Source organism: Uranotaenia lowii, chromosome 2 (assembly GCF_029784155.1).
Source record: "Uranotaenia lowii strain MFRU-FL chromosome 2, ASM2978415v1, whole genome shotgun sequence".
Classification (NCBI taxonomy): Eukaryota; Metazoa; Arthropoda; class Insecta; order Diptera; family Culicidae; genus Uranotaenia; species Uranotaenia lowii.
This window is the reverse complement of record NC_073692.1, coordinates 75,927,537-75,937,851: the sequence shown is the minus strand read 5'-3', so window position 1 is coordinate 75,937,851 and position 10,315 is coordinate 75,927,537.

The window sequence follows — 10,315 nt, the reverse complement described above, 5'->3', positions numbered from 1 at the left end:
GGTCTTTAATGATCCTTGATCCTGATCTCTGATTTTTATTTGGAACATGGAAAATGATCCTATATTTTACTCACGTTATCCAATGCTGATTCTTCTCCAGGATATTGAATACTTTAACCTCGATTCTGAATCCTGGAGTCTTGATTCTAAATCTAACCTCAATCTTTCTTAAATCTAGATCGTCAATAATAGTGCTAAAGCCTGGTTTTGAATCCAGATTCCGGTTTTTGATCTGTGACCCTGATTCTAAATACTTGATCCTTATTATTAACCTTTGATTCGGATCTCGGATGCAAATCTTAATCCAGGTTCCCAGGCTCTGATATCAGATCCTTCTTGACTCTGAATCCTAGACCATGCTTTCGGATTCTGCCATTGATCCCTAATCGTTGTTCAAAGCTCAATTCTTTATTTCTTAAAACTATTTTTACAATACAATCAATTTGCTTTATGATTCAAAACTAAATTTATTTCACACTTCATGCAGAATAGGGACACCAACATGGTTATTTTTGTAATTTTTTAAAGAATTCAAGGTGAGTTTTGTGGGATGTTTTCAAACTTTTGTATTCCGTGATAATTTCTTTTTATAAGAAAATGTCTGATTTGATTAACTTTTCTATACAGTAAATACATAACTCAACAAGGATAATATTTGAAAACCTTTTAAAACTCATAGGTCAGATTTTGGAAAAAAAACATATAGGTAATGTTGATTTTTGAAATAAAATATGTTTGACAACCAAAAATTGTTAAAGTTCATAAAAGTTTGAAAAAACTCATTCAAATCAATCAATAAGCATTTTAATTATTGATTCATAAACGCATTTACAATGTGGTTTACAAAGGGATGAATCATCCGCGAGGATGAAAATCCCGGAAAAAAGAAAACAACAACAATGTGGTTTACACTCAAATAGCGTTACATGCAGCTGCTAGGCGCAGTTTTAAGGAAACTTATTCTGGCTTCCATTCCGTTTTCCGGTTTTATTGCCCCCATTTTGGGCGGAGAAAAAACCACATCTCGCCACAGCCGAAATTCAAACGAATCGACCAATTGCGAACCAATAATTCCATCCCCTTATTTGTTGCAATTGAGACATGTATCAATGGAGCCACGCCATGTCTGTACGTGCATCTGTATGTGTGTTCCCGTACGTGTGAACCAGTGTTTGTTGCAATTCGGCACCGGGTCATTGTAAATCGTTACAAATAGGACAGGCACTTTATTTCGGAAAACCACACTCGTTACATTCATCACTTTACGTGTATCGAACCCTTTTATTCCTCTCTTTTCTATGTTTCTAGCAGAGTGTTGTTGAAAATGCTGTGGGAGCTGTCAGTGGAGACCTCTGTTGCTGATGAGATTGATTGGGAAAGTAACTGACAGCTCTCACATTGTATCAGTTCGGTTCGGTTCGGATAAAAGTGCTTCGGTAGAGAAAAACAGATTTCTCGTTAACGTTTCGCAAACCACAAAGCGTTTCCCCCACATCTCATCAACACCGGAAGCTGGTAGGACTTGTCAATTTCTTTATTCAGTGTTTTCACAAAAATAACAGAAATGACAAAAATGACAAAAAAATGACAAAAATGACAAAAATGACAAAAATGACAAAAATGACAAAAATGACAAAAATGACAAAAATGACAAAAATGACAAAAATGACAAAAATGACAAAAATGACAAAAATGACAAAAATGACAAAAATGACAAAAATGACAAAAATGACAAAAATGACAAAAATGACAAAAATGACAAAAATGACAAAAATGACAAAAATGACAAAAATGACAAAAATGACAAAAATGACAAAAATGACAAAAATGACAAAAATGACAAAAAGGACAAAAAGGACAAAAATGACAAAAATGACAAAAATGACAAAAATGACAAAAATGACAAAAATGACAAAAATGACAAAAATGACAAAAATGACAAAAATGACAAAAATGACAAAAATGACAAAGATGACAAAAATGACAAAAATGACAAAAATGACAAAAATGACAAAAATGACAAAAATGACAAAAATGACAAAAATGACAAAAATGACAAAAATGACAAAAATGACAAAAATGACAAAAATGACAAAAATGACAAAAATGACAAAAATGACAAAAATGACAAAAATGACAAAAATGACAAAAATGACAAAAATGACAAAAATGACAAAAATGACAAAAATGACAAAAATGACAAAAATGACAAAAATGACAAAAATGACAGAAATGACAAAAATAAGAAAAATGACAAAAATGACAAAAATGACAAAAATGACAAAAATGACAAAAATGACAAAAATGACAAAAATGACAAAAATGACAAAAATGACAAAAATGACAAAAATGACAAAAATGACAAAAATGACAAAAATGACAAAAATGACAAAAATGACAAAAATGACAAAAATGACAAAAATGACAAAAATGACAAAAATGACAAAAATGACAAAAATGACAAAAATGACAAAAATGACAAAAATGACAAAAATGACAAAAATGACAAAAATGACAAAAATGACAAAAATGACAAAAATGACAAAAATGACAAAAATGACAAAAATGACAAAAATGACAAAAATGACAAAAATGACAAAAAGGACAAAAAGGACAAAAATGACAAAAATGACAAAAATGACAAAAATGACAAAAATGACAAAAATGACAAAAATGACAAAAATGACAAAAATGACAAAAATGACAAAAATGACAAAAATGACAAAAATGACAAAAATGACAAAAATGACAAAGATGACAAAAATGACAAAAATGACAAAAATGACAAAAATGACAAAAATGACAAAAATGACAAAAATGACAAAAATGACAAAAATGACAAAAATGACAAAAATGACAAAAATGACAAAAATGACAAAAATGACAAAAATGACAAAAATGACAAAAATGACAAAAATGACAAAAATGACAAAAATGACAAAAATGACAAAAATGACAAAAATGACAAAAATGACAAAAATGACAAAAATGACAAAAATGACAAAAATGACAAAAATGACAAAAATGACAAAAATGACAAAAATGACAAAAATGACAAAAATGACAAAAATGACAGAAATGACAAAAATAAGAAAAATGACAAAAATGACAAAAATGACAAAAATGACAAAAATGACAAAAATGACAAAAATGACAAAAATGACAAAAATGACAAAAATGACAAAAATGACAAAAATGACAAAAATGACAAAAATGACAAAAATGACAAAAATGACAAAAATGACAAAAATGACAAAAATGACAAAAATGACAAAAATGACAAAAATGACAAAAATGACAAAAATGACAAAAATGACAAAAATGACAAAAATGACAAAAATGACAAAAATGACAAAAATGACAAAAATGACAAAAATGACAAAAATGACAAAAATGATTAAAATGACAAAAATGACAAAAATTACAAAAATTACAAAAATTACAAAAATTACAAAAATGACAAAGATGACAAAAATGACAAAAATGACAAAAATGACAAAAATGACAAAAATGACAAAAATGACAAAAATGACAAAAATGACAAAAAGGACAAAAAGGACAAAAATGACAAAAATGACAAAAATGACAAAAATGACAAAAATGACAAAAATGACAAAAATGACAAAAATGACAAAAATGACAAAAATGACAAAAATGACAAAAATGACAAAAATGACAAAAATGACAAAAATGACAAAAATGACAAAAATGACAAAGATGACAAAAATGACAAAAATGACAAAAATGACAAAAATGACAAAAATGACAAAAATGACAAAAATGACAAAAATGACAAAAATGACAAAAATGACAAAAATGACAAAAATGACAAAAATGACAAAAATGACAAAAATGACAAAAATGACAAAAATGACAAAAATGACAAAAATGACAAAAATGACAAAAATGACAAAAATGACAAAAATGACAAAAATGACAAAAATGACAAAAATGACAAAAATGACAAAAATGACAAAAATGACAAAAATGACAAAAATGACAAAAATGACAAAAATGACAAAAATGACAGAAATGACAAAAATAAGAAAAATGACAAAAATGACAAAAATGACAAAAATGACAAAAATGACAAAAATGACAAAAATGACAAAAATGACAAAAATGACAAAAATGACAAAAATGACAAAAATGACAAAAATGACAAAAATGACAAAAATGACAAAAATGACAAAAATGACAAAAATGACAAAAATGACAAAAATGACAAAAATGACAAAAATGACAAAAATGACAAAAATGACAAAAATGACAAAAATGACAAAAATGACAAAAATGACAAAAATGACAAAAATGACAAAAATGACAAAAATGACAAAAATGACAAAAATGACAAAAATGACAAAAATGACAAAAATGACAAAAATGACAAAAATGACAAAAATGACAAAAATGACAAAAATGACAAAAATGACAAAAATGACAAAAATGACAAAAATGACAAAAATGACAAAAATGACAAAAATGACAAAAATGACAAAAATGACAAAAATGACAAAAATGACAAAAATGACAAAAATGACAAAAATGACAAAAATGACAAAAATGACAAAAATGACAAAAATGACAAAAATGACAAAAATGACAAAAAGGACAAAAAGGACAAAAATGACAAAAATGACAAAAATGACAAAAATGACAAAAATGACAAAAATGACAAAAATGACAAAAATGACAAAAATGACAAAAATGACAAAAATGACAAAAATGACAAAAATGACAAAAATGACAAAAATGACAAAAATGACAAAGATGACAAAAATGACAAAAATGACAAAAATGACAAAAATGACAAAAATGACAAAAATGACAAAAATGACAAAAATGACAAAAATGACAAAAATGACAAAAATGACAAAAATGACAAAAATGACAAAAATGACAAAAATGACAAAAATGACAAAAATGACAAAAATGACAAAAATGACAAAAATGACAAAAATGACAAAAATGACAAAAATGACAAAAATGACAAAAATGACAAAAATGACAAAAATGACAAAAAGGACAAAAAGGACAAAAATGACAAAAATGACAAAAATGACAAAAATGACAAAAATGACAAAAATGACAAAAATGACAAAAATGACAAAAATGACAAAAATGACAAAAATGACAAAAATGACAAAAATGACAAAAATGACAAAAATGACAAAAATGACAAAAATGACAAAAATGACAAAAATGACAAAAATGACAAAAATGACAAAAATGACAAAAATGACAAAAATGACAAAAATGACAAAAATGACAAAAATGACAAAAATGACAAAAATGACAAAAATGACAAAAATGACAAAAATGACAGAAATGACAAAAATAAGAAAAATGACAAAAATGACAAAAATGACAAAAATGACAAAAATGACAAAAATGACAAAAATGACAAAAATGACAAAAATGACAAAAATGACAAAAATGACAAAAATGACAAAAATGACAAAAATGACAAAAATGACAAAAATGACAAAAATGACAAAAATGACAAAAATGACAAAAATGACAAAAATGACAAAAATGACAAAAATGACAAAAATGACAAAAATGACAAAAATGACAAAAATGACAAAAATGACAAAAATGACAAAAATGACAAAAATGACAAAAATGACAAAAATGACAAAAATGACAAAAATGACAAAAATGACAAAAATGACAAAAATGACAAAAATGACAAAAATGACAAAAATGACAAAAAGGACAAAAAGGACAAAAATGACAAAAATGACAAAAATGACAAAAATGACAAAAATGACAAAAATGACAAAAATGACAAAAATGACAAAAATGACAAAAATGACAAAAATGACAAAAATGACAAAAATGACAAAAATGACAAAAATGACAAAAATGACAAAGATGACAAAAATGACAAAAATGACAAAAATGACAAAAATGACAAAAATGACAAAAATGACAAAAATGACAAAAATGACAAAAATGACAAAAATGACAAAAATGACAAAAATGACAAAAATGACAAAAATGACAAAAATGACAAAAATGACAAAAATGACAAAAATGACAAAAATGACAAAAATGACAAAAATGACAAAAATGACAAAAATGACAAAAATGACAAAAATGACAAAAATGACAAAAATGACAAAAATGACAAAAATGACAAAAATGACAAAAATGACAAAAATGACAAAAATGACAGAAATGACAAAAATAAGAAAAATGACAAAAATGACAAAAATGACAAAAATGACAAAAATGACAAAAATGACAAAAATGACAAAAATGACAAAAATGACAAAAATGACAAAAATGACAAAAATGACAAAAATGACAAAAATGACAAAAATGACAAAAATGACAAAAATGACAAAAATGACAAAAATGACAAAAATGACAAAAATGACAAAAATGACAAAAATGACAAAAATGACAAAAATGACAAAAATGACAAAAATGACAAAAATGACAAAAATGACAAAAATGACAAAAATGACAAAAATGACAAAAATGACAAAAATGACAAAAATGACAAAAATGATTAAAATGACAAAAATGACAAAAATTACAAAAATTACAAAAATTACAAAAATTACAAAAATGACAAAGATGACAAAAATGACAAAAATGACAAAAATGACAAAAATGACAAAAATGACAAAAATGACAAAAATGACAAAAATGACAAAAAGGACAAAAAGGACAAAAATGACAAAAATGACAAAAATGACAAAAATGACAAAAATGACAAAAATGACAAAAATGACAAAAATGACAAAAATGACAAAAATGACAAAAATGACAAAAATGACAAAAATGACAAAAATGACAAAAATGACAAAAATGACAAAGATGACAAAAATGACAAAAATGACAAAAATGACAAAAATGACAAAAATGACAAAAATGACAAAAATGACAAAAATGACAAAAATGACAAAAATGACAAAAATGACAAAAATGACAAAAATGACAAAAATGACAAAAATGACAAAAATGACAAAAATGACAAAAATGACAAAAATGACAAAAATGACAAAAATGACAAAAATGACAAAAATGACAAAAATGACAAAAATGACAAAAATGACAAAAATGACAAAAATGACAAAAATGACAAAAATGACAAAAATGACAAAAATGACAAAAATGACAAAAATGACAGAAATGACAAAAATAAGAAAAATGACAAAAATGACAAAAATGACAAAAATGACAAAAATGACAAAAATGACAAAAATGACAAAAATGACAAAAATGACAAAAATGACAAAAATGACAAAAATGACAAAAATGACAAAAATGACAAAAATGACAAAAATGACAAAAATGACAAAAATGACAAAAATGACAAAAATGACAAAAATGACAAAAATGACAAAAATGACAAAAATGACAAAAATGACAAAAATGACAAAAATGACAAAAATGACAAAAATGACAAAAATGACAAAAATGACAAAAATGACAAAAATGACAAAAATGACAAAAATGACAAAAATGACAAAAATGACAAAAATGACAAAAATGACAAAAATGACAAAAATGACAAAAATGACAAAAATGACAAAAATGACAAAAATGACAAAAATGACAAAAATGACAAAAATGACAAAAATGACAAAAATGACAAAAATGACAAAAATGACAAAAATGACAAAAATGACAAAAATGACAAAAATGACAAAAATGACAAAAATGACAAAAATGACAAAAAGGACAAAAAGGACAAAAATGACAAAAATGACAAAAATGACAAAAATGACAAAAATGACAAAAATGACAAAAATGACAAAAATGACAAAAATGACAAAAATGACAAAAATGACAAAAATGACAAAAATGACAAAAATGACAAAAATGACAAAAATGACAAAGATGACAAAAATGACAAAAATGACAAAAATGACAAAAATGACAAAAATGACAAAAATGACAAAAATGACAAAAATGACAAAAATGACAAAAATGACAAAAATGACAAAAATGACAAAAATGACAAAAATGACAAAAATGACAAAAATGACAAAAATGACAAAAATGACAAAAATGACAAAAATGACAAAAATGACAAAAATGACAAAAATGACAAAAATGACAAAAATGACAAAAATGACAAAAATGACAAAAATGACAAAAATGACAAAAATGACAAAAATGACAAAAATGACAAAAATGACAAAAATGACAAAAATGACAGAAATGACAAAAATAAGAAAAATGACAAAAATGACAAAAATGACAAAAATGACAAAAATGACAAAAATGACAAAAATGACAAAAATGACAAAAATGACAAAAATGACAAAAATGACAAAAATGACAAAAATGACAAAAATGACAAAAATGACAAAAATGACAAAAATGACAAAAATGACAAAAATGACAAAAATGACAAAAATGACAAAAATGACAAAAATGACAAAAATGACAAAAATGACAAAAATGACAAAAATGACAAAAATGACAAAAATGACAAAAATGACAAAAATGACAAAAATGACAAAAATGACAAAAATGACAAAAATGACAAAAATGACAAAAATGACAAAAATGACAAAAATGATTAAAATGACAAAAATGACAAAAATTACAAAAATTACAAAAATTACAAAAATTACAAAAATTACAAAAATTACAAAAATTACAAAAATTACAAAAATTACAAAAATTACAAAAATTACAAAAATTACAAAAATTACAAAAATTACAAAAATTACAAAAATTACAAAAATTACAAAAATTACAAAAATGACAAAAATACAAAAATGACGAAAATAACATGGATATACAGTTAATTTTTGAGTAGGTTTTTCAATTGATTTGCAATCTTTATTTTATGCAACATCAATAACTTTTTCCAGATATAAGTAAATAAAGTGTGAAATCTGAATTGGAATCGTCTCTGCCACTTTAAATATAGGGGAGAATGAGGATACTTGATCCCTGGGGATACTTGATTCCTTAGCTATAACTCGAAACTGGAATGTCTTACAAAGATCAAATGTTCTAGAAAAATGTGCCAAAATGAGCAAAATAACAATGCTTGTAGTTTAAAAAATTGTAACAAAATAATTGTTTGAGTAATTGAACTTTGTTTGAAAAATTTCACAAAATGTAACTTGAAGATCTTTTTCCATCACTTTAAAATGTTCCTTACATGGGAAAATTATGAAAAAAATATTTGTTCCAATGTATCAATCGTTCGAGCGTAAAATGAACTTCATAATGCCATATTTTCAAAGCAATGGAAAACTCTCAACTTTTTTCAGAAAAAGATTTCTAAAATGTTGATTATGGGTACAATTGATCCCCCTTCCAAACGGCATATTCTTCTTCTGAATTGATCGGTATGATTGCTGATTACGAAATTACTAATATTTATCCAAAAGCTAATATTTATCAAACAATTGTCTGAAGGAAAGAGCAAAAATAATTAATTTTCTCTTAATTATAAAGATAGCGCCTTTAAGTATGCAATGTTATTAGCGTTGAGACAAAGTTATAGAATTTTCTTCTTATGTCTGCTATAAATTGTGAAATGAGAACAAACATGACTAAAATAGTCAATTAAAATTCTATCTTGGTGTTTTGTTCGATTTTTATACATGGATTAGGGCTTCCTGAATAAAAGATCAAGTCTTCTTCAATAGAGGATCAAGTCTCCCCTAACTTCAGAAAAATCGCAATTTTTTTACTTCCACGAAAATGCTTCTAATTCATCAACGAGTTCAAGTATCGTTCTAATTTTTGGAGTATAGAAACTTGAAATAACAAGCTGACAGGAAATGTCAAAGACGGCGAGTTGCTAAATTTTTCCAAAAAATATGGTGAAAATAAGAAAAGGGGATCAAGTATCCCCACTCTCCCCTATTCTTTTCTTTTATTGTACGTTTTTCATTGCGAGTTCCGTTTCAAAACCCTCAGGCGGGGAACGGAAATTACTGGTTAGAACTTGATTTGCTTTGAGAATCCATCCATTATTATTTTTATTCGATGTTTTTTTTAATCTGATAAATGCAACATATGAAGGGAATTGTTGGGTTAAAGAGCTAAGTTCGACAGTGATAAACATTAAGAAAGTAGTCCGAATGCTGTCCCAAAAGTGCAACATTTTTCTTAAAACTTCTGAAAATGATTTATCTCTATAGGTTTCGAATATATGTAAATTTCCAACAACTTATAGTTCAATGCAACGATTTTTACATTTTGATTTGTACAATATATTCAAAACTAAACGAATGCCGATTTCAAATCAGGTCACTCGTAGCGGCGCGTGTCTAGGATTTAAAATGGTCAAATGATAATCATCAGGATTGGATTTGTAGGCTACGGA